Source organism: Hyperolius riggenbachi, chromosome 1 (genome assembly GCF_040937935.1).
Source record: "Hyperolius riggenbachi isolate aHypRig1 chromosome 1, aHypRig1.pri, whole genome shotgun sequence".
In the NCBI taxonomy this organism is placed as follows: Eukaryota; Metazoa; Chordata; class Amphibia; order Anura; family Hyperoliidae; genus Hyperolius; species Hyperolius riggenbachi.
Window position 1 is genome coordinate 441,554,148 of NC_090646.1, and position 23,786 is coordinate 441,577,933.

Here is a 23,786-nt window from a genome sequence, read left to right on the forward strand (position 1 = left end):
AGCACAGAGGGCGGCCCGGGAGAGGGAGGGAGAGGTCGGGTTGCCCTCCCCGCGGCTCCGGCTCCCCCCTCCATTACAGGCAGCGCCCCCCTCCCAACAGCGCCCCGGGCGGTGGCACGCCCCGCATGGGGCTAGAAACGGCAAACGGGCATCTTAATTGTCCGGTTTAACATGCCTTTTTGGACAGGACACAGCGGCCAAAAACCGGACTGTCCGGTCTAAAACCGGACACCTGGCAACCCTAAGCATGTGAGCTGAGTAGTATGTGGACACGGATGAGTCGGTGCAGCAGATAGTTATTCATTTTTATTGCAAAAAAAAAATGTTTTTACTTAATATGTGCATTTTTTAAAGGATCCAAAACTGCTATATGAATTAAAAACATTGTCCTCACTGGGGCTTTAATCCTCAGAAGAAATATGGTTCATCACTCATTTTTGATATAGTTCCATTCCAAGATGTAGAATAGATTCCACCACAGGGTCCCTTCATCAAGGCATTTGAGGCACCAGCATATACAGAAGGTGCCTGCACTATTGTTTATAATTGTGCACATCATTGTGCAGGCCTCCGGACCATTACCTAACTCAATCCATTACCTACCTTAATTCTCTTTACTGGCAGACTGCAAAATATGGAAAACCTCTGCTCTGTTCTAGAGTGCTTCTTCAAATGATTTTGTATGTGGAACATTCTTGCATAGTAGTGGGCCTTGGTATCTGCAAGCCGAATACTTAGGAAGGGAGAGGAGAGGCTCTAAGATGTCATCTATGATTTACTGTCTTTTGGATTTTAGAGAATCTAGTTAATCTGGCCAGTTAAGTAGTCAAGTTACCTAGGTTTGCAGCATGAGAATTTTGACCCATATAACAGCATTACTGTATATCGTGGTTCACTGCAGCAGTCACACAGTCTGACAAGGGAGTCCAGACAAACAGGCAGGTTTAACTTGGGATTTATAATAGTTTTATACCTTTGGTATAATATATATTCTGCACATATAGGAACCTTCTCTATTGACATGATACATCAGTTACATCACTTTTTCATATATGGTGTGGGCACTCTTCTTCATAATCTCATCTCCATTAAGGCATTTCCTGCAGCATAGTAGCAGAGCAGGTTATTCAGAATGTAGCTGTGTTTTTCTTGTTGCTGCTGACTTTTTCTTGCTCTCTGGTTAGCCTCCTCAGCACCATCAACATGTTTGGGAGTGGACCTTCTGTTGGTTTTTACTGGCATTTCTCCAGTATGTCATAAGGGAACACACCGGGGCTTATAAATGTTTACTGGGAGTAGGTAAGGCTCTGTTTAACCCATCATTATAAGGTAATTATGCTGTGCATGGACTCACCTGCAGAGGAAGTGGGTGGTGTATCATTCTTCATTGTCATTCCAGCACTTGTTCCACCTGTTTGGACCGGGAGTCATAACACCCTGAAAAAGCATTGTCATGAATCAACACTTACTCAGAGGTTCCTGGATCTGTATGTCACTGTGTGACCAGGATTACCCACCAGACAGTGAGCACAGCCAGTCAGCAGCCAATTAGTCTACATTATTGATAGCCACCTACACATATACAGTAAACATAGTATTTGTGGCTATTAAAGTAATGTATATGCTTGCAAACAAGTCATCTCAAGAATACTGACAAGGGTACCACTGACATCCATTTTTAACCTTGAAAAAAATGCCTGTTAATGTTTGACTAATACTGGATTAGTTTTAGGGCCCGTTTCCACTATCGCGAATCCGCATGCGTTGTCTGCATGCGGATTCGCATAGCCAATACAAGTGAATGGGACTGTTTCCACTTGTCAGTTTTCCTGAGCGTGTTTCTGTGCAGGATTTTTCTGCACGGCAGAGCCCTCAGAATTCGCTTGCGTGTGGAATGCAGGGAAATCGCATGCGTTTTTGGCATGCGTTTTTCCCCGCATAGGAACCAAAGTTAATTCACACAGGCAGTAACATGGTTAAAATCGCATACACACTACCCTATGCGAAATTGCGGTAAAAAACGCATGCGAAATCGCACCCGCATGCGATTTTGTCCGCTGTGATTTTGCGGCGATTCCGCACCGCTATAGTGGAAACGGGCCCTTATAGAAACCATGTTTTTCTCCAAAAAACGGGGATATAATTTCTGTAGTGGTTTGATTTTTTTGGAACGTAAATAAAATATCTAACTTGACTATAGATGCATTACTTTTTATATCTGGGGACCACCTGACTCATACCTGTGACCCACAGTGTGAAAGTCACTGCTGTACTTCATTCGTTTGGCAGAATGCACAGTAACATCCATGCATACATGCCAGTGGCCCATAGGTGGTCCTGGACTGTGTCTCTTTAGAAAGAGGAAAACCTGGGGGGTGGTTTGTTTGAGGTTGGCCCTTTTAGATCTATTGTTGGGGTGATAATGGGATAGACGTACTCCCCACTAGTAAGTACAGTGGTAAATGGTGTAGTGGCTGGATAGTGTAATGGTTTAGGGGTTTGCCTGTGACACGGGAGACCAGGGTTCGAATCTCGGCTCTGCCTGTTCAGTAAGGCAGCACCTATTCAGTAGGAGACCTTGGGCAAGTCTCCCTAACACTGCTACTGCCTATAGAGCGCGTCCTAGTGGCTGCAGCTCTGGCGCTTTGAGTCCGCCAGGAGAAAAGCGCTATATAAGTGTAAATGTATTTATTTGAAGACAGCACAATACTTACTTTGTGAATCCAGGGTCTGGATGTGCAGGCGGTTGCAGTAGGACTGACTGGCAGCTAATGGCCGTTTCAGTCTTTGGACACATGCTCATAGTCTACACCTCTGCATGCACTTGCTTGGACATTTGGGGCCATATGCAATTCACTTTTTCTCCTAGGTGATATTTTCACAACTTGTAAATAAAATGCCTTTTATACTACCAGCAAGCAAACAAATACTTAAAATCATGTTTATAGTACTTTTCACCTACTTTTTGGTACTTTTTCAATTGCAAAGTGCTAAATTGTTAATTTAAATTGAAGATGAAAATGTTTCTCCTAGAAGAAAACGCAGGAGAAAAAGTTAATTGCATATGGCCCTTGGTCCTGGAACTGAAAAGTGTTGGTGCCTCATTCTACTTATAGAGATATCCACTCTGAGGGAGAAAGATAATTCGCCTACACAAGCTATTTTAGGTCACATTGTTTAAACAGAGGGAATACACTATCCATATTTTAGTGTAACACTCTAAATAACATGCCTCCACAAAGTTTATGTAGATTGTTCTTTCATGTGGGATTTTAGGCTTACAGAAGTAGCTTTTTTGACCGCATATGAAGCCCACAAGTTACATCCTGCTTGAAGAAAAAGACACTGTAGCTTTTAGATACCTTCTGTGCTATAAATATAATATATACACTATTGTATAGTACAGTCTGATTATAAATACAGACACACATTTATGTTGAGGGTCGATTTATGTCTTTGTTTAAACCTGACCTATCTAAAGCCGCTAGAAGGAATGTAAAAAATCTGCTCTGTATTCTTAGAAAAATGTCAGACGATAAGGTGTAACGTTTTGTAGGACGAGGCTACAAATTCATTAAAGAGCCTATGTTGATTTGTACTGGAGTTGGAGGCGCCCAAAAATAGGTAATGTAGTGGTGTCTACCACTGCAGATGAAGGAACCCAAACCACAGGGTTAAAGTAAAAAGATTAAATTATTCAGCATGATTAAAAGGACAACTGTTTCACGGGTCTCAGTCCGCTTCTTCAGGTCAATACAAGTGCCTACAAACAAAAATACATATATATGTGTATACTGGCGCTGCTAAATGATATAATATATTTCAAAAACCATTACATCAGTATTAGACATTATTGATGGTATATCTCAAGAGTATTTGTCAATGGTATAAGCAATATTATATCTATATACTATATTCTAGTACATTTTAACCACTTCAGGATCACAGGTTTTTTCCCTTAAAAACCAAAACAACTTTCACATTTCAGCGCTCCTCCCATTCATTCAGCGATAACTTTATTGTTACTTATCACACTGAAATGATCTATATATTGTTTTTTTCGCCACAAATTATGCTTTCTTTGGGTGGTAGTTTTTGCTCTGAATTATTTTATTTTATATGCATTGTAAAGGGAATAATAAGGAAAAAAAGAAAAAAAAAATATTATTTCTCAGTTTTCAGCCATTATAGTTTTAAAATAAAATGTGCTTTGGTACATAAAACCCACACATTTTATTTGCCCATTTGTCCGGTTTATTACAACGTTTAAATTGTGTCCCTAGTACAATGTATGGTGATAATATTTTATCTGGAAATAAAGGAGCATTTTTCCATTTAGGGATTTTTAATACTTTTTCACTTATTACAAGAACTTTTTTTGAAAAAATAAACAGTGATATACTCTCATGACATCCGTATTAGAAAAGTCCCTAAGGTAACTATTTATGTAAAAAAAATTAAATGTAATTTTTTTTTTTTAACAAGTGTTTTATTTCTGTAACTGGGGAAGGGATGGAAGGGGTTAAAACAGTATAGTGGCATAAATGGGTGTATTTTACTTTTTGGCAACAAGATGGTGCTGCTGAGACCGTGTTTCTATTAATAGAACACGGCCCAACGCGTAAGTGTCGGGTCTGAGAGTTTATGCGACGTTTACAAGCTCTCCGAAGACATGGGAACGGTGATCGGGATTGAGAATCAAAAGATTCTCACATCCTGATCACAGATGGAGGGGGCTGCGACGGTGGATTGACGGTAAACAGCGCGGGGATCGTGAACGCGACGGTAAGGCAGCAGTACGCATATCTACCCCCCTGATCCGCACGTTTAGTTTAAAGAGGCGTAGATATGTGTAACAAGGATCCTAAAGTGGTTAATATTGCTCTCAAAATCCTGGTTCTATGCAAATATATCCTAGAGAATTACTATTGATTGCATTATTGATGTACTGAATATCCCAAAATACTGCTCCATTTGGCTCCTGGCCTCTACTTGTCACCTTTTCTATGTAGATTTGCAGCTGCACAGAGAAATATTGATGAGGTCCGATAATTAAACTGCAAAGTGGCCATTACAAGTGTGTCCTCATAACTCTTCATCATAGCACCATTATCAAAGTCTACTTACATTTATACTTCATTAAACAATATACGGTAAGCAGATTTCAGCTGTTGCTGTGTACTTCTATGGTGGTCCAGAATATTCCAAGCCCCTCTCATGTAAAGGGGCTGTCCTCTGGTTAGTTCCCAGATAGGAACCATATCTGCAATTTGTAATGCAAATGTGAAGGATACCCCACCATCTATCAGGGATGTTCAACTCCAGTCCTGGAGGGCCATATCCATACCAGTGTTTAGGCTGAACTGAGAAATCTACTTGATTAACCATATATTTTCTGATTCAATCCCATCAATTAATTTGAACAAAAATGTGTGACCTCGGCCCTTGGGGACTGGAGTTGGACATTCCTGGATGGTTACTCTACTATATCATATGATCTCATGTGATGCATTGCTGGGTGACCAATAGGGTGGAAATTCTCTATCTTGTTATTAGCAGGTCCCAGCATCTTTTGGTAACACTTGTGATAGCAACAGAGACTGCTGTGGAAACCTTAACGGACTTAGAGTTACATCATGAAGTACTGGTAGATTGTAGAGAGGCCAATTATTTCACTTCATTTCGTAAGCTATAACGTGTATGCACTGTAGATTTCTGTTCCCCAAAATGATTGATTATTGTCTCTGGTGTCAATCTAGCATTACATATGCCCCCAAATGTCAGTGGCTTCCTCTTCTGTGATCTGCATAGTACTCGGCCAACTGCTATTGCTGGCTATGCACAGCAATATTACCGCACTTTTGTGCTTCAACCCCTATGACACTTATTCCATTAACTTTTTCTCCTAGGAGATAATTTTTCCTCTTTTGTCTACCATAACTTTAGCACTTTGCAATAGAAAAAGTACCAAAAAGTAGGTGAAAAGATACTATCAAAATTATTGGTGGCTTAAAGGGCATTTTATTGATAAGGTGAGGAAAGTGCAAAAGTTATTTTAAACCGAAGGTGGAGAATTATCTCCTAGGAGAAAACTTATTAAAAGTGAATTGGATCAGGCCCAGAGTGAAATGAATAAGGGCCTGTAGCATCTATATGCAGTCAAAGTGTGAGAGGAATATATTATTATTGATTTTTAAAGCACCAACATATTCCATGTCGCTGTACAAGGCAAGAAAACAAACAAGGCGTACAAAATGATACAGACAATCATATACAGAATGATACAGACGACGATATAGATCAAATATGGACACTGGTACAGAATACAGAACTGGTGAATACAATGGCAGATTTAACATGATGAATAAAATGTATAACGGAGTGCAAGCTATGAAATGAATAACAAAATGTCTAAATAACTTTTGCACTTGAAAAAGTACCTAAAAATAGGTGAGCAAATGTCAAAGTTATTAGTATTTTCTTGCTTGCTGGTAGCTTAAAAGGCATTTTATTGATAAGGTGTGGAAATATCACTACATTTTGTCCTAGGTGATATTTCCTCACCTTATCAGTTACAATGCCCTTTAAGCCACCAATAATTTTCATAGTAGACCTCCAAGGATTAAATAAGAGATCTTGACTCGATCAAAAGATAAGGGAGGCCTGGCGGTTCTGGACCTGAGGCGATATGGTGTAATGGTTAAGAGCTCTGTCTCTGACACAGGAGACCAGGGTTCGAATATCGGCTCTACCTGTTCAGTAAGCTAGCACCTATTCAGTAGGAGACCTTGGGCAAGTCTCACTAACACTGCTACTGCCTATAGAGCGCATCCTAGTGGCTGCAGCTCTGGCGCTTTGAGTCCGCCAGGAGAAAAGCGCAATATAAATGTTATTTGTCTTATTATGTGGCCGCAGCCTTGAACAGAATAGTAGACTGGCACAGCACAGACACTCTCAGTATAAGCAATGGGTACAATTAGAACAGTTTGGATAACTTCCCATGGTTTACAGGTAATTATAAGTGCTAGCACCCTTTGAGCTCCATGATAAATAACACTTTGATGGTTTGGAGTAAGTATAGACAACTGGCAAATATTTCCCCTGGCCCCTCTCCCCTCATGCCCATTCTGGATAACCCAGACTTCTTAATGGGATGTGATGAGAGAGGGTTAAAAACAATAGAGTGGACAGCTCCCCATCAGGGTTAAAGAGATTCTTCGGGATGGAGGGTGGAGAGAGCTCCCAGAACTGGCAGAAATAGGTGGCCATACATGGTACAATTTTTCAATTAGATAATTTAGTTCGATTATTCCGTTAGATCGAATATAAAGATTTTTCCAGCATGTCCGATCATTTTTCCCGAAAAAACGGGATAATCGTTCGAATTTCTTGATCGAAAAAAAAAATATTTTCAACTTTCATTCAATTCGATCATTTAGATCGAATAAACTGGAAAATCGAACGTTTTTATTGTACCGTGTATGGCCACCATACACAGACCAAAAATTGACCAATGGAGCCTGACGCAGTTTAGACATTTTGTAGCGTCACAAGAAACAAAAGAGCAATTTTCACAAGAAATTCACCTTTTGGGTTTGATTCACTAAACCGTGATAACTCAAATCACGTCCACGCTAGCGTCTGTTCGCGCAATCGGAAATTCGCGATTGTGTGTGTAAATTTGCGATTGTGCACAAAAATGCTAGCGTGGCCGTGATATGAGTTATCACGGTTTAGTGAATCAAGCCCCTTGAGAGAATGTGCTACAGTGACGGCAGGTCATCAAAGACATTAGCTCGAATAGATAACTGTTTTGAGTCCGTAAAGATATAATTAAGATCATTCTGCTATTTTACTCGATAGGGGTTTAACCCCCATGCGGCCGCGGGTGGCTTTTAAAAAAAAAATGTGTTTAAGTTAGTGTAGCTAGCACTAGGCTAGCTACACTCTCCCCCCCCCCCCCCAAGTCCCCCGGGTCTGTTCCCCTCCGATCGCCGCCGGCGATATTTACCTGGCCGCGATCCCGTGAGAGCAGCAACTTCTCCATCCGGCTTCAGGCATTGCTATGGCGACGATCTGCATTACGTATGACGTCATGCGCAGTTCCGATCGCCGCCATAGCGACCCCTAGGGGCTATGGAGAGGCTGTGTGGGCCCCGGGGGGGGGGGGGGGGGGGGTCAGAGCGGGCCGGCGGCGATCGGGGGGGTGATGTAGCTAGCCAAGTGCTAGCTACACCCCCCACAGAAAATGTTATTCAAAAAGAGCAATCCACCGCGGCGGTAATGGACGAGCTAAGCTCGTCATTACCACCAAGGTGGTTAAGTCATCTGCCTGATGACTTAAACCCCTATTTCAACTAGAATCCAGTACTTTGCTTTCAAATTATTAACTAGGTGGTATTACACACCTGATAAATTGAGCAGAATGTTTCCGGGGTATGCTGGAGATGGCAGGAATATGAAGGAACATTAATGCATATCTTCTGGAACTACAAAAAGATTAAAGGAGTTCTTTGGGGGGAAGGGGGGGGGGGGGGGGTTTAAATAAAAACGGACACTTACCTGAGGCTTCTACCGGCCACCTGAAGCTTTAATGTCCCACACCATTCTCCAATGATCTGCCGTTCTCCGCCACCGGTCCCGGTCTGATCAGCATCTGAGACCCACTGCGTGCTCGCTCCTGCGCGCGTCATCGGGAGCTTACTGCGCAGGCGCAGTACAAGAAAACTTCGTACTGCACCTGCGCAGTAAGCTCCCGATGACACGCGCGGGAGCGAGCATTGTTCGTCTTGTTAGATGAATATATTACCGGGACCGGTGGCGGGGAACCGAGGATCGTAGGAGGACTGTGTGGGACATTACAGCTTAAGGGGGCTGGTAGAAGCCCCAGGTAAGTGTCCGTTTTTATTTTAAACCCCCCCACCCCCAAGAGAACCCCTTTAAGCATTATTGGGAAGGGGTAAAGGATCAACTGCACCCAGATGGTCTACGTTTATACCTGCTACATAATAGCCCAAAAGACTGGATTAAATATGGGAATTCGTTAATTAAACATTTAATAAATGCCACAATAATCCTAGTGGGAAGACATTGGAAAACTCAAACTACTCCCACCATGTCAGAGTGGTTTAAAGAAATAGCATATATACAACATATGGAAGAACTCACAGTGATCAGCCAGGGGAGGGAAGATAGAGACATGGAAGTTTGGAGACCATGGGCAGATTTTATGGAGATAGAGGACTATCGGAAAACTCAGAAAGAAAATGTAATAAAATAAGGGCCCATAGTGGCGGGGATTAGGTGGGATAAGATGTAAGATGGTCCCCCTCTCCACCTCATAACGATCTGTTGCACATTATACAATAAAGATGGGTTGACTTTTTTTTTCTGTTTTCTTCTTGATTGTTCTTGTTTTCTTTTCTCTCTTCTTCTCTTTGTAATTGGGGACATCATATGCGGAATTAGGACCAGAGGGAACTGGTCTAAGGAGATTGGAACGATTGCCGTGTTTATTGCCCTGTGGAATGTGCAAAAGAGCGCTTCCTAGTCGTTTTTGCATTGTGGCCGCGCAGAGGCATAAGTGATCGAGAACGCGTAGATACCTGTATATGCAAGGATGGAAATTTTATATATTTATTCTTTTTTCTTTTGCGGTCGAACTAGGGATGGTGGGCGCTTTTTTCCATCCCACTTGAGGGCAAAAAGGTGCATCTCGGGGGGGGCGAGGAATACAGCAATAAAGCTAATAATCTAATATAAAAGGGGTGATCCTAAAGGGGATTGTATTTTCTATGAAGAATTGGATAAAGGGTATGGGAAAAAAAGTTTTTTTTTTATCTGGAAAAAAAGTCTAAAAAATAATAATAATTTTGATAGTACTCTTTCACCTACTTTTGGTACTCCTGCTTGTAAGTGCAGGCAGCCCATCACAATGATTCAGCTTTCAATTCTTCAGGTCATAGCACAGGTTCCAGAACATAAATGACAGGCTTGCTGTGGGCAGGGTAAATATTTTTCTAATCAGACCAGTTTTAAAACATATTATGGCAGCATCACACAGACATTTCACTTTGATATGTTTTTGATAAGATATCATAGTAATGTGACTGGCACTAGATTCCATCACTACTGCTTTCCCTATTCTGCTTCCTGGAATCTTTACAGGGCAAACGCTGTAGTTGTGGTTTGAACAATGTAACTGGAAATGACAGGCTGGATGAGTCCATTTATCCAAGTGGCATTCTCCGTATTCCAGTGTTTGCATTACAACTGTTTCACATAGCTGACATGCTTCTTCCACATGTCTAAATAATTGCTGATTCACATTTTGCTCAGGAATCACTTTAACAATTTACTCGATATTTGTATTTTTCCTCTTTTCTAGTTATCTTAACCACTTTTTCCTCTTAAAAAAAACAGAACAATTTTCACCTGTCAGCGCGCCTTCCATTCATTTGCGTATAACTTTATTACTACTTATCACAACAAAACAATCTATATCTTGGTGGTTTTTTTTTGCTACAACTTAGACTTCTTTTGGGGGCTACTTTTTGCTAAGAAATATTTAATTCCAACTGCTTTTTAACAGGAAAAATAAGAAAAAAAAATGGAAAACATTATTTCTCAGCTTTTGGCCATTATAACATAATACATGCTACAGTGTTCTCCCCAGAACCATAATTAAAAACCACACATTTTATTTGGCCGTTTGTCTCAGTTATTGCAATGTTTAAAATATTTCCCTAGTACAATGCATGTCACCAATATTTTATTTGGAAATAAAGGTGCATTTTTTCAGTTTTGCATCCGTCACTATTTACAAGCCCATAGTTAATTAACAGTAATACACCCTCTTGACATACATATTAAAAAAGTGAAGTCCCTAAGGTAACAATTTATGTAGTTTTTTTCAATACAAAAAAAAAATGGGTAATTATGGGATAGTGTGGGAGGTAATGTGTTAATTGAAAATGTATTTGTGGGTCTTTTTTAAATTAAATGTGTGTAGGTGTAATTTTACTATTTGGCCACAAGATGTCCTCGCGCATTACGTCCTATTGCATCTCTATAGTATGCTAAATAGGAAGTAATGCATGCACGGTTTGTTTCAAAGTAAACAAATTATCGCAACATCTCTTTGATGCCTGCGACCATTCATACGGGGACATCTCCAGTCTAATGATTAGTGGCGATAATGAGCGCGGGAGCATTCGGGGGCGGGGGGGGGGGGGGGGGGGTAGGAGAGAGCGGTGGGAAGGGACGTAGTAGCTTGATCCCTGCAAGGAGAAGAGGGAATTGGGGGAGACGGTGGTGCTGGGGGGAGAAATTTGTCATACACAGGACAAGTTTCTTAAATTCGATCATTTTAATTGAATTTGCCAGTTATATTTTGTCACTGTCCGGGGGGGGGCTATGCGTATTATCCTGTTGATGCTTCCTGCAGCGGAATAAAGGGGAATGGTGCTGTGTGATTATCCTGCTCCGGCCTCTCATACCGCAGGACAATCATACATATGTGAAACCAGCTTGAGAGGTGCTAGACGATGCATGTGTCTGAAATGATAAATAATGGTTTGACGAAATGGGTCGTTATTAATCAGTGTATGGATTGCCTTTAAAAGACAAGAAAAACAAAATGTTGACTCCTAATTAAAGAGATTTGATCATTGTTTCACTGTTCAACATATTCTGAACTTTTATAATATTTATCTTCTGTGAGGATCAGTACACCACAGAGTGGGGGTAAGGCTGCATAGTATCCAGTCCATTAATTTTGCACTGCCTGTTCTGAGCTCTTGTGGGTCCCAGGTAAAAATCCATCTTCTGACCTAAATTTAGGTGCACTCGCGCTTTTTGAAGTGGATCGCAGCCAGTGGAAAAGGGCCCAAAAGGACCAATGAATGACGCATAGTTTATAATACTCAATTTTAAAGTACACCTGAAGGGAGAGAGATATGGTGGCTGCCATATTTATTTCCTTTCAAACAATACCAGTTGCTTGGTAACTATTGCTAGTACTGTAGGTTTGTAAGTCTGCATGTTATGTACAATCTATTTGAACTGTTGAGCACATAAATGTTCTTTTAAAACAAATTTTATCATGAAAGAAATATAAATGGTGCCATTGTTGACTTCCTTCTGAAAATACAAATTCACTATTATTATTGTTTATTTATATAGCGCCAACATATTCTGCAGCGCTTCACAATGCACAATAAGATGACAAAGGGAACATAGGTACAATCAAAAAATGTACAGCAGAGTCTCAAGCAGCACAAATATTGCAACAAAAACAGTAAACATTAGGAGGATGACTCTACCCTTGCGAGCTTACAATCTAGGTGAAATCCTTGTCCTCTGTCTGTGCAACAAGTATGCAGATCACTTGTTTTGACATTTTTACTCTAGTCCAGAGGATCAGCATCATAGCATTACTGACAGAGGTCAGCAAAGGGCAGCTCCACATTTCTGCCATGATGAATTCACCATAAACTGAGAACAGACAAACACGTGCTGCATTATATAGTTGTGCTCTATTTTATTAAACTCCCAGTTTAGGCATGACAAATGTAGCCTTTATGTGGGTGACTCTACTGCTCACTCCGGTTTATAGTGTGTAGCTGAGTGCCAAGACAAACTAGTGATTTTCACTAAGGATCAAACTGGTTTTATAAAATGCCTATGCAATTACCAGATGGCTATCTATAGAGCTATGCAAATTTATTCAGTAAGGAAAGAGCAGTGGTGGAGGATTAGTGCTGCTGTATTTTCGATGCATCCTGATGCAATACATCACTTTCTAGAAATACCTTTTTTTTCTATCAGCAAAGGCAAGGAATGTCCAGTGCAGCATAAGGGCCTTTCACACTGTGGCGGTTGAGTTTCACCATAATGGTGAATGTAATCGTATCCCAATGCGATGCAATGATAATTCTATGGTATGCTCACATTGGGTGCAGTGCGGCCGGTGCCGTGCATTTACTGGACAATGTGCGCGTTTACAGTGGCAATGAAGCATATATGTTACCAAGTGCTGTACAACAGATAGGGGAGACATTGCAACATTAAACAAAATTATGCTGGGAATACACAATGAGTTTTTTTCGGCAGATTTACTGGCCGATCGATTTTTTCCGATTGATTGTCAGATTGTTTTTCTGATTGATTTCCATTCACTTCTATGAGAAAAACTATCAGAAAAACTATCAGATCGGACCTGTCAGAAATGATCTCTAGAGCCATCTATCTGCCAAAAAAAATCTCATGGTGTATTCACAGCATTACACAGGGACATTACAGTATCAAGCAATGGTACACAACATACTGATGTAACAATAAACAGTGGTGCTCAGATTGAAATGTAGGGATAAATAAAGCAGATGAGTTATATATGGTGGTGGAGAAGAGCACACAAGGAGGAGAGCCCTGCTAAATAGGCTCACACTTGAAAAGATGGTGTAGAGGGGCACATATAGGCTTGGGGTGTATGTCCACAGTAGGGGGATGGAGCTGTGCAACTTTTTACCACTGTTGCGTTGCGATCTTATCACAATGCAAATCTTATCACAACGCAATGTGTATAGTGTGAAAAGACCCTAAATGGCCAACTTAAGGGTTATCTAAATCCAATTTAGTGCAATAAAAAAAAAAGAAATAAAACTGTATGATGGTAGCAGAATTCATTTGTAATGTCACATCTCTAGAACTAAACCTGAAAGAAAAGCCGTGCAAATGCATGACTGATATGCGTGTATTTAAGTGCATTGTTAACTTTTTAAAAGCATCCTGCTTTAGTTCCTTCAGTCTTAGTTGCAGGCATTGCATGTTGTCAAGCAGGAAGTGAGAGTATATAGCTTGCTTGCATAATATATGCTAAGTTCTAGGTTTCTTACTATTAATCATTTTTTGTTGAACTAGATTGCAGAGTGTACGCCCTGACTCTGGTTTGACCAGTCTTACATATACAGACGAGTTGCATGTAGACCTCAAAACGTCTTATCATTTATTTGCAGTGTTGGGTTTAGTTCCCTGCTGAGTTTTGTATGGTGTTACTCCGGCAGAGACATTTCATTCACCCTTGGTCATAACTGTGACATGCAAGGCCCTGGTTCCCACTTTCCTTTTCTGAAGTGCATTCTCTAGAATCTGCAACAATAACATTGTGGTGTCACTGGTCTCCTATTTTGTGCTGAAGGTACCAACTTTTATATTCAGTATATAAAGTATTCATACTATTGCATTTTTAGGCTACATCTGCTCATATAGTGCCTAATGTACAAACTAAGCTTCTCCAGTGAGGGAATCATAAGTGATTCAGCAAACCTGAACTGGATTAATTAAAACTTTTTTGGTTAAGATTTGCTAAAAAATGCTCTAAGGCTTTGAGCCAAATAGATCAGTGTACATGTCAGTGTTTTAATGATGGCTAGCTCGCAATACACTGATGTGCTGGGATGCCCCTACTCCTGCCGGATTGCAGAACGCCTCCAGATGCCACGGCCTGCCGATGCTCAGCTGCATTTCCCTGCCCATGTAAACAAAGCCTTACACGGCACCGTAAGAACTGCCTCAGAATTCAAACTACATTTACAGTGCCTCCAAAGTATGGTACTACAGATATGACAATCCGACTCAAGAACACAATATTTTAAAGCAAATATGTAGTGTTTAAAAAAAAAAAGTCTGATACTCATGTCCCCAATTTCTCCCGAAGACAGGCAGCTCCATACTTTGCAAGGGCGAAAGCACCACCCATCTTCAAGAGCACTTGGAGACGAGTGCCTCCGAAGCCTTCTGAAGGTCCCAGAAGGCATATTTCACTGGTTGGTCAAATACATACAATGGGGGTCACAGTGCTGCAATTAGGACACCAAAGGAAGACCTGGAAGGCTCAGTAGGATCCAGAGTCTTACCTCTCCATAGGTACGTTTCATACTTTTTTTTTTTTTCATCGCTTCAGTTTTACTTTAAAGGGTACTTGTACTTGTGAACCTCCAGGATCTTTTAAGGAACTAAAACGAACTTAAAACCTCCCTTATAAAGAAAAAGTATGGTAAATATAATTATGCCTATTAAAACAACGTATTTTCATTTATTCATACAGGGATTAGTGATGGGCGAACATTTCCCGATCACTTACTGTTGGGGTTCGGGTGACGTCATTGAGCGCGGCTGCCCCCTCCCGCCACCAGGGGGTGCCGGTCCTCCCGAGAGCCGGCCGGCCCCTCCACAAGCCCCCCCCCCGCGCCCGCTGTATCATGGCGCGGGGGGGGGGGCTTGTGGAGGGGCCGGCCGGCTCTCGGGAGGACCGGCACCCCCTGGTGGCGGGAAGGGGCAGCCGCGCTCAATGACGTCACCCGAACCCGAACAGTAAGTGTTCGGGAAATGTTCGCCCATCACTAGACTCTGACTCGCAAACTGGGACTCTAAGGAAGGCAATTGCAGTTTTTCTCTTTCTTCCTACGAGTCTAGTGATGGGCGAACATTTCCCGAACACTTACTGTTCGGGTTCGGGTGACGTCATTGAGCGCGGCTGCCCCCTCCCGCCACCAGGGGGGGCCGGTCCTCCCGAGAGCCGGCCGGCCCCTCCACAAGCCCCCCCCCCCCCCCCCCCGCGCCCGCTGTATCATGGCGCGGGGGTGCTTGTGGAGGGGCCGGCCGGCTCTCGGGAGGACCGGCACCCCCTGGTGGCGGGAGGGGGCAGCCGCGCTCAATGACGTCACCCGAACCCGAACAGTAAGTGTTCGGGAAATGTTCGCCCATCACTAAGGATGTGTCTGGGTAATATAGCACCTATAGTAACACTGAAATTGAGGGCCCCCTCCCCTCTAAAACACCATCCTTTCTCGTGTACATTTGTTATGATTGCCTGTGTTTTTTGGCTGGAAATATTGCCAAAGTTACTTTTTGGGGAAATACCTCTTCTTATTCCCTCTCTGTAGTCTATTCTAAATCTAACCTTCCCCTCTTTTAACACTAAACACTGACCTCCTGCTCCGATCCTTGGCCTCCTGACTCCTAACACTGGTATGCTCACATTGGGTGCAGTGCGGCCGGTGCCGTGCATTTACTGGACAATGTGCGCGTTTACAGTGGCAATGAAGCATACTTTCTATATACTGTATACTTCACTATTTGGTCGCATAGTTTTTCTACTGTGAAATTATTATTAAGCTTTATTTATAAAGCCCTAACATGTTACCAAGTGCTGTACAACAGATAGGGGAGACATTACAACATTAAACAAGGTTATGCTGGGAATACACAATGAGTTTTTTCGGCAGATTTACTGGCCGATCGATTTTTTCCGATTGATTTTCCGATTGTTTTTTTGATCGATTTCCATTCACTTCTATGAGAAAAACTATCAGAAAATCTATCAAAATCAGACCGGACCTGTCAGAAATGTATCTCTAGAGCCATCTATCTGCCAAAAAATCTCATGGTGTATTCACAGCATTACACAGGGACATTACAGTATCAAGCAATGGTACACAAAATACTGATGTAACAATAAACAGTGGTGCTCAGATTGCAATGTAGGGATAAATAAAGCAGATGAGTTATATATGGTGGTGGTCACCACTAACATTAACTTTTCCCTCACCAATACAGCTAATTAGTTTGAGCTCCAGATACAGATTGCCCATACAGGGCCCTAGGGAAACAAATTAATTTGTGCCCCCTCCTTTTCCCCCAACCTCCCTGTTTATTGGTTTAACCACTTCCGCAATAAAGGTCTTTTCACCTTATGGACCAGAGCAATTTTCACATTTCTGCACTCCTCCCTTTCATTCACCAATAACTTTATCACTACTTATCACAACAAAATGATCTCTATCTTGTTTTTTTTTTGTCACCAATTAGGGTGTACATTTTGTTAAGAAATATTTAATTCTAAATGCATTTTAACAGAAATAATAAGAAAAAAAATCTCAGTTTTTGTCCATTATAGTTTTAAAATAGCTCATGCTACTGTGGATAAAACCAACACATTTTATATGTCCCGGCTGTTACAAATTTTAAACTATGCCCCTAGTACATTGTATGGCGACGTGTTCCCATTCACTGATCACCGGTCTACTACTCTGCTGCAGGGGGAGGTCGTGGGTGCATGTTTCCTCGCCCCACTCATGAGAATGTGAAGACACATATCTATGCTCCTGTGCAGAAGTCCTGCGGGGCGTAGATATCCTGCCGTGGACGGGGTAACTGGTTGAAGGGTGTAAAGGTAAGTTGGAATAACTCAGTCCAACAAGCAATGGAAGACCACAAATCAATACTGCCAGAGAGGCAGTTTAACTTTTATCTGTAGGCTGCACTATTGTTGTAAGACAATTAAGTAGCCATGTGCCTCATATTTAAATAAATTGTTAGATGCTTCCAGATAAAATAATCAAATATTTCCATGCTTCCAGATAATCAAATAGTTCCATGCCTCCAGATAAAAGAATAAAGTATTCACATACCCCCAATAAAAATATTAAGTAGTCACAAGTATCCAGATAAAATAATTTAAGTTGTCACACACCTCCAGATAATCAAGTATCCAGGGACTTCACGATCAAAAAAAATGAAATAGCCAGGTGTGTCAAGATAAAATAATTAAATAGGTAAGACTGCAAGAGTGTCCTATATACATAAATTAAGAAGCCATGTTCCTCAAATAACAGAAATAATGTTATCTGAGGTCTGAGTGACAAGGAGCCACTGGGTCAGACAAGACGGCGCAGCACAGGAGCAGGCTGTGGTGCCCATGGCAAAAACTATGCCTGTACCCCTCTAACTAAGTCACTCTATTCAAATGTGTGTGAGTAAGAAGTAACTACCAGGATGTATCACTCTGTGAGTGAATATGCAAATCATTCTTTTATTTCCCTGAAAAGCCAAGTATACATCCAGATCCATGGGTGTACAGTGTGCTTATAGCCATTTACTTTTACAGAGCCACATTAATCCAACATGCTAATGACGTTTTCTGGCGAAATTGGCTTTGATGGATTGATATGGCTCTATGGGTAGGTCTTGGGAAACAAGTAAGTCATGATGAACCAGAGCCACTAGGATTTTAGGGACTAAAAGGAATCTTAATGTTCCCTTACTAAAATGGCTATTCTAAATTGAGGTTGCCTTCTTAAAACAGAAGGTATTTGACCCATTGGTTTACATGGTGCCTACACCATAGCTTTTTTAGTAAGAGGGCTTTGTAAGTTACTTTCAGGCCCTTACACACTCCTAATGGCTCTGGTTATCCAGAAACAGCTGTATGCAAGTATGGCTTTTAAAATAGTTGAATAATTGCAAATTCCTTCTGTTTTAAGAAGGCAAATTTGTATTTGATGAAGAACAGTAATGAAATATAGTAAAACATAATACCTTATTAAAGATTCCCATTTTTCTTTAATTATCCTGGTTTCAGCATCAGAAATACATCTTCTATATCTATATATTGCCGTTATGTGTTGGTATGTAACTCCCCCTCCTAGTGATGTTTAGCCTAGGCTATGGTGTTGTGCAGCCTTCTTTAGAGCACTCAGAGATCATGTGATGTTCCTGTTCACTTCACAGAGGGAAAAAAAATACAGTGATTCACCTTGGCAGCAGTAAACATGCCGACATTGCTAATAAAATTAAGAATGTAAATACGATTTTATAATGGGCAATCATTAACTAATTAATTTACAAATGAATATTATGAAAATAGCAAGCAATTTTATTCAGTAAATTATATACAGTAAAGTCCCTCCTTTACTTCGGTAAAGCAAGCATTGGTAGAGTAACTCACACACTACACAAGTAGCACAGGCCAAGGCAGAGGCAAGAGAGGCTCCAGCCTCAGGGTGCAGTGTAGGAGGGGGCGCACAACTCACTCATTCGGCTATAGTGTTTGAAGCAGAGAGAAATAAGAAAAAGGGGATACATGGCAGTGACTGCAAGCCAGATAAATAGAGATTAAGGTGTTGGGGGCCCTGGGGTGCCTCTTAGTCTAATAGCAATCAGTGTGTGACAGCTGGGGTGGGAGGGATGGAGGGGCGCACTTTGGTGTCTCAGCCTTGGGTGCTGGAGGACCTTGTCCCAGCTCTGGTAGCGCAACATGTATAGCCCTAGCAATGCTTGCATTACCTACGTAGTTGGCATAAGTAACAATAAAATTGCCAACTTTCTCAATGTTTACTGAATATTACCCAATGACCTGTGCACAAAAAGCCATTTATTTTTTTTAGCAATCTGTTTCTTGCACATTCTGACTCCTTTTTGCTTTTTTCAATACAGAAACTAAATGTGAGGTTATTTTAGGCAGTAGGTTTCATAATATGTATTGTGTATGAGAAAATCAGGCGGTTCTGTGCCTTCCAGTAATGTTCTGCATCTCCATGTACTGTGACTGCCGTACATCTTCTCATGATGACAGAAAGCTTTGTCAGCATTCATACTTTCTGTGCTATTTATTGTTGTGAGGAATGTTCTACTGTTCTTTCTCCACACTTCAGCATGTACCCTACAGTGTACAGACACTCCCCGACGTGGAAACAGATACTATTTATTTTTCATGTTTACATACTAGCCAAATAACATCTAAAAACCGAATGCTGAGTATACATGTGGCATTCTTTTGGCAGATTCAGCAGCAGCAGTCTAAAAGGGATTGCTTAGGTCACAGTTGTCAAACTCAAGGCCCGCGGGCCGAATGCGTCCCTCTTTGCCATTTTATGTGGCTCCCAAGAGCTTCAAAATGAATGACTATGAGCAGTAAAAGAACAACAGCACACTGGCTCCCAATCCAGAGAGGCACATCGGTGACAGTGTTTCTGGTTGAAACATTGTAGTTTGAGCTGGAGTGCAGCAAAAACCAGCTGGACTCCCCGTCAAAATTAGCATCCCCCTTCCCCTGCGATAGCATATCCCCACATAGCAGAATAGTACAGCGGGGCAGTGTAATATTTGCTTGCTCCAATGGTGCATTGTGTCTCTTCACTTCTTACATGGCAGCTGCATGCTGTGTGCTTCCATATCTCCTTCTCCATGTGACATGCCTCAGGAGCCAGATATATGCTGCATAGCGCATGTGGCTGTCAGAAAGACCATAGAAGACCTGAAGCAGCACTGGAGCAGGTAAATATCAAACTGTTCCACTGCGCTACTCTGAAGAAGGAAGAGGAGCGTGGATCCAGGCCCTCCATGGTTGCTATAGTTATGCCATTTAGATTGAGACTGTTCAATAAATGTTAAATCTCAATAAACAGTTTGGCCTGCGACTAATACTAGATTTTGTCCCTTTACGTGATTGAGTTTGACACAGCTGGCTTAGGCAGTACTTCACTGCACGCAAATGAGGTATTGTCTAAAGGCAGTTCAGCCTGTCTGCTGGGTATGTAGAATGTGTGTAATGCAAGATATTAAATATGCATGAACATTTAATTATTTTCCATTTGAGTTGTAGTATCAGCAGTATATATTGCATGGTTTTCTCACTTACAGCTCAGCCTTGATGCACTGGGCTCAGTTAGCCTATGTATAAAGTACCCCCATCTTCTCTCCATTGCTGCCCTATACTCTTATATCAAATTTAGTGTTACTTTTGTATGCAGGATAAAAGTCTAGTATGTGACACTGGGCCACCATTTTCAGATTTATCTGGATAGACTGCCTCTGTCCTTGCTCCTTTAAATTGTTAGAGTATTTATACTTACATATTTTCTACGTAATTAATTTTAATTCTATTAAGATATCAGCATGTTACCAGTAGTATGTACAGTAAAAGCTTTTACTTTGTGCTTTTACTGATAGTAAACAAACTACAGTGTGTGGTGATCCCTGCTTAAAAATCTTGTTACTAAAACGTTATCCTCCCAGAGGCTAAATCAGTATTTATGCCCAGGAAGAACACCTTAAATTCCTGAGGCAAAATATCCATGATGCAGTTGGCTCTAGAGTAGTGGTGTCCCTAGATGACACTAAGACCTTTGATACCATTGATTGGGACTTTTTCTTTTCAACCCTAAAGTGCTGTAGTATGGGTGATACATTTATTTGGTCTGTCTGGTTATTATACCCTTCACCATTGGTTAAGGTTAGGGTTAATAGCTGGGACTCAAAAGAGTTTTTTTTAACATTGAGGCAATAGCCATGGTTGATCCCTTTCACCCCTACTTCTTGCACTGGCCATCTAACCCCTTTCTATGAAAATGTGGCCAGCAGACTCAAACCTTTTAAGATTATACTTCTCCCTAGAGTATTATATACCGTATTTTTCGGACCATAAGACGCTCCTGACCATAAGACGCACCTAGGTTTAGAGAACAAAGACCAGGCGAAAATACATACATATACTAAACCTGGTGCATCCATGGTGAAGGGGCATCTTGTGGATTATGCCCCCTTTGTACCTTATGCCCCCTTGTACCTCGTGTCTCCCTGTGTCATCTTCTGTCCCCCTTGTGTCCTCCTGTGTCTGCCTCTGTCCTCCTTGTGTCCTTCTTCATGCCTCCTTCTGTCCCCCTGTGTCCACCTCTATGCCCCTTTGAGTCCCCCTGTGTCCTCCTCTATACCCCTTTGTGTCTCTCTTGTGTCCTCCTCTATGCCCCTTTGTGTCCCCGTGTCCTCCTCTGCATGGGCACAGTACAAGGGAGTCCCCGACATTGCGGCGGTTTGGAGGTTCCTATTGGCAGGCATTCACAAGTCAGGAACTCCCTCCATTTAAACTATAAGATGCAGGGACCCCCCCACCCCCACACACACACACACAGTCCCAGCATGGGTATGTGTAAAAATACACCCCAAAACACATTGTACTACTTCTCCCGAGTACGGCAATACCACATGTGTGGCACTTTTTTGCACCCTAACTGCGCTAAAGGGCCCAAAGTCCAATGAGCACCTTTAGGCTTTCACAGGTCATTTTGCGGAATTTGATTTCCAGACTACTCCTCACGGTTTAGGGCCCCTAAAATGCCAGGGCAGTATAGGAACCCCACAAATGACCCCATTTTAGAAAGAAGACACCCCAAGGTATTCCGTTAGGAGTATGGTGAGTTCATAGAAGATTTTATTTTTTGTCAAAAGTTAGCGGAAAATGACACTTTGTGAAAAAAACAATACAAATCAATTTTCCGCTAACTTTTGACAAAAAATAAAATCTTCTATGAACTCACCATACTCCTAACGGAATACCTTGGGGTGTCTTCTTTCTAAAATGGGGTCATTTGTGGGGTTCCTATACTGCCCTGGCATTTTAGGGGCCCTAAACCGTGAGGAGGAGTCTGGAAATCAAATTCCGCAAAATGACCTGTGAAATCCTAAAGGTACTCATTGGACTTTGGGCCCTTTAGCGCAGTTAGGGTGCAAAAAAGTGCCACACATGTGGTATCGCCGTACTCGGGAGAAGTAGTACAATGTGTTTTGGGGTGTATTTTTACACATACCCATGCTGGGTGGGAGAAATATCTCTGTAAATGGACAATTGTGTGTAAAAAAATCAAAAGATTGTCATTTGCAGAGGTATTTCTCCCACCCAGCATGGGTATGTGTAAAAATACACCCCAAAACACATTGTACTACTTCTCCCGAGTACGGCAATACCACATGTGTGGCACTTTTTTGCACCCTAACTGCGCTAAAGGGCCCAAAGTCCAATGAGCACCTTTAGGCTTTCACAGGTCATTTTGCGGAATTTGATTTCCAGACTACTCCTCACGGTTTAGGGCCCCTAAAATGCCAGGGCAGTATAGGAACCCCACAAATGACCCCATTTTAGAAAGAAGACACCCCAATGTATTCCGTTAGGAGTATGGTGAGTTCATAGAAGATTTTATTTTTTGTCACAAGTTAGCGGAAAATGACACTTTGTGAAAAAAACAATACAAATCAATTTTCCGCTAACTTTTGACAAAAAATAAAATCTTCTATGAACTCACCATACTCCTAACGGAATACCTTGGGGTGTCTTCTTTCTAAAATGGGGTCATTTGTGGGGTTCCTATACTGCCCTGGCATTTTAGGGGCCCTAAACCGTGAGGAGGAGTCTGGAAATCAAATTCCGCAAAATGACCTGTGAAATCCTAAAGGTACTCATTGGACTTTGGGCCCTTTAGCGCAGTTAGGGTGCAAAAAAGTGCCACACATGTGGTATCGCCGTACTCGGGAGAAGTAGTACAATGTGTTTTGGGGTGTATTTTTACACATACCCATGCTGGGTGGGAGAAATAACTCTGTAAATGGACAATTGTGTGTAAAAAAAATCAAAAGATTGTCATTTACAGAGGTATTTCTCCCACCCAGCATGGGTATGTGTAAAAATACACCCCAAAACACATTGTACTACTTCTCCCGAGTACGGCGATACCACATGTGTGGCACCTTTTTGCACCCTAACTGCGCTAAGGGGTCCAGAGTCCAATGAGTACCTTTAGGCTTTACAGGGGTGCTCAAAATTTAGCACCCCGCCCACTTGCCAGGACAGTTAACAAACCCCACAAATGACTCCATTTTGGAAAGAATACACAACAAGGTATTCCATGAGGGGAATGGTGAGGTCATTGAAAATTTTATTTTTTGTCACAAGTTAACGGAAAATGACACTTTGTTAAAAAAAAATAAAAAAAAAAATTCTGCTAACTTGTGACAAAAACTAAAATCTTTTATGAACTCACCGTGCACCTCACATAATACTTTAGGGTGTCCTCTTTCCAAAATGGGGTCATTTGTGGAGTCTGTCCTGGCATTTTAGGGTCTCTGCAATCATTACATGTATGGCCAGTATTAGGAGTTTCTGCTATACTCCTTAT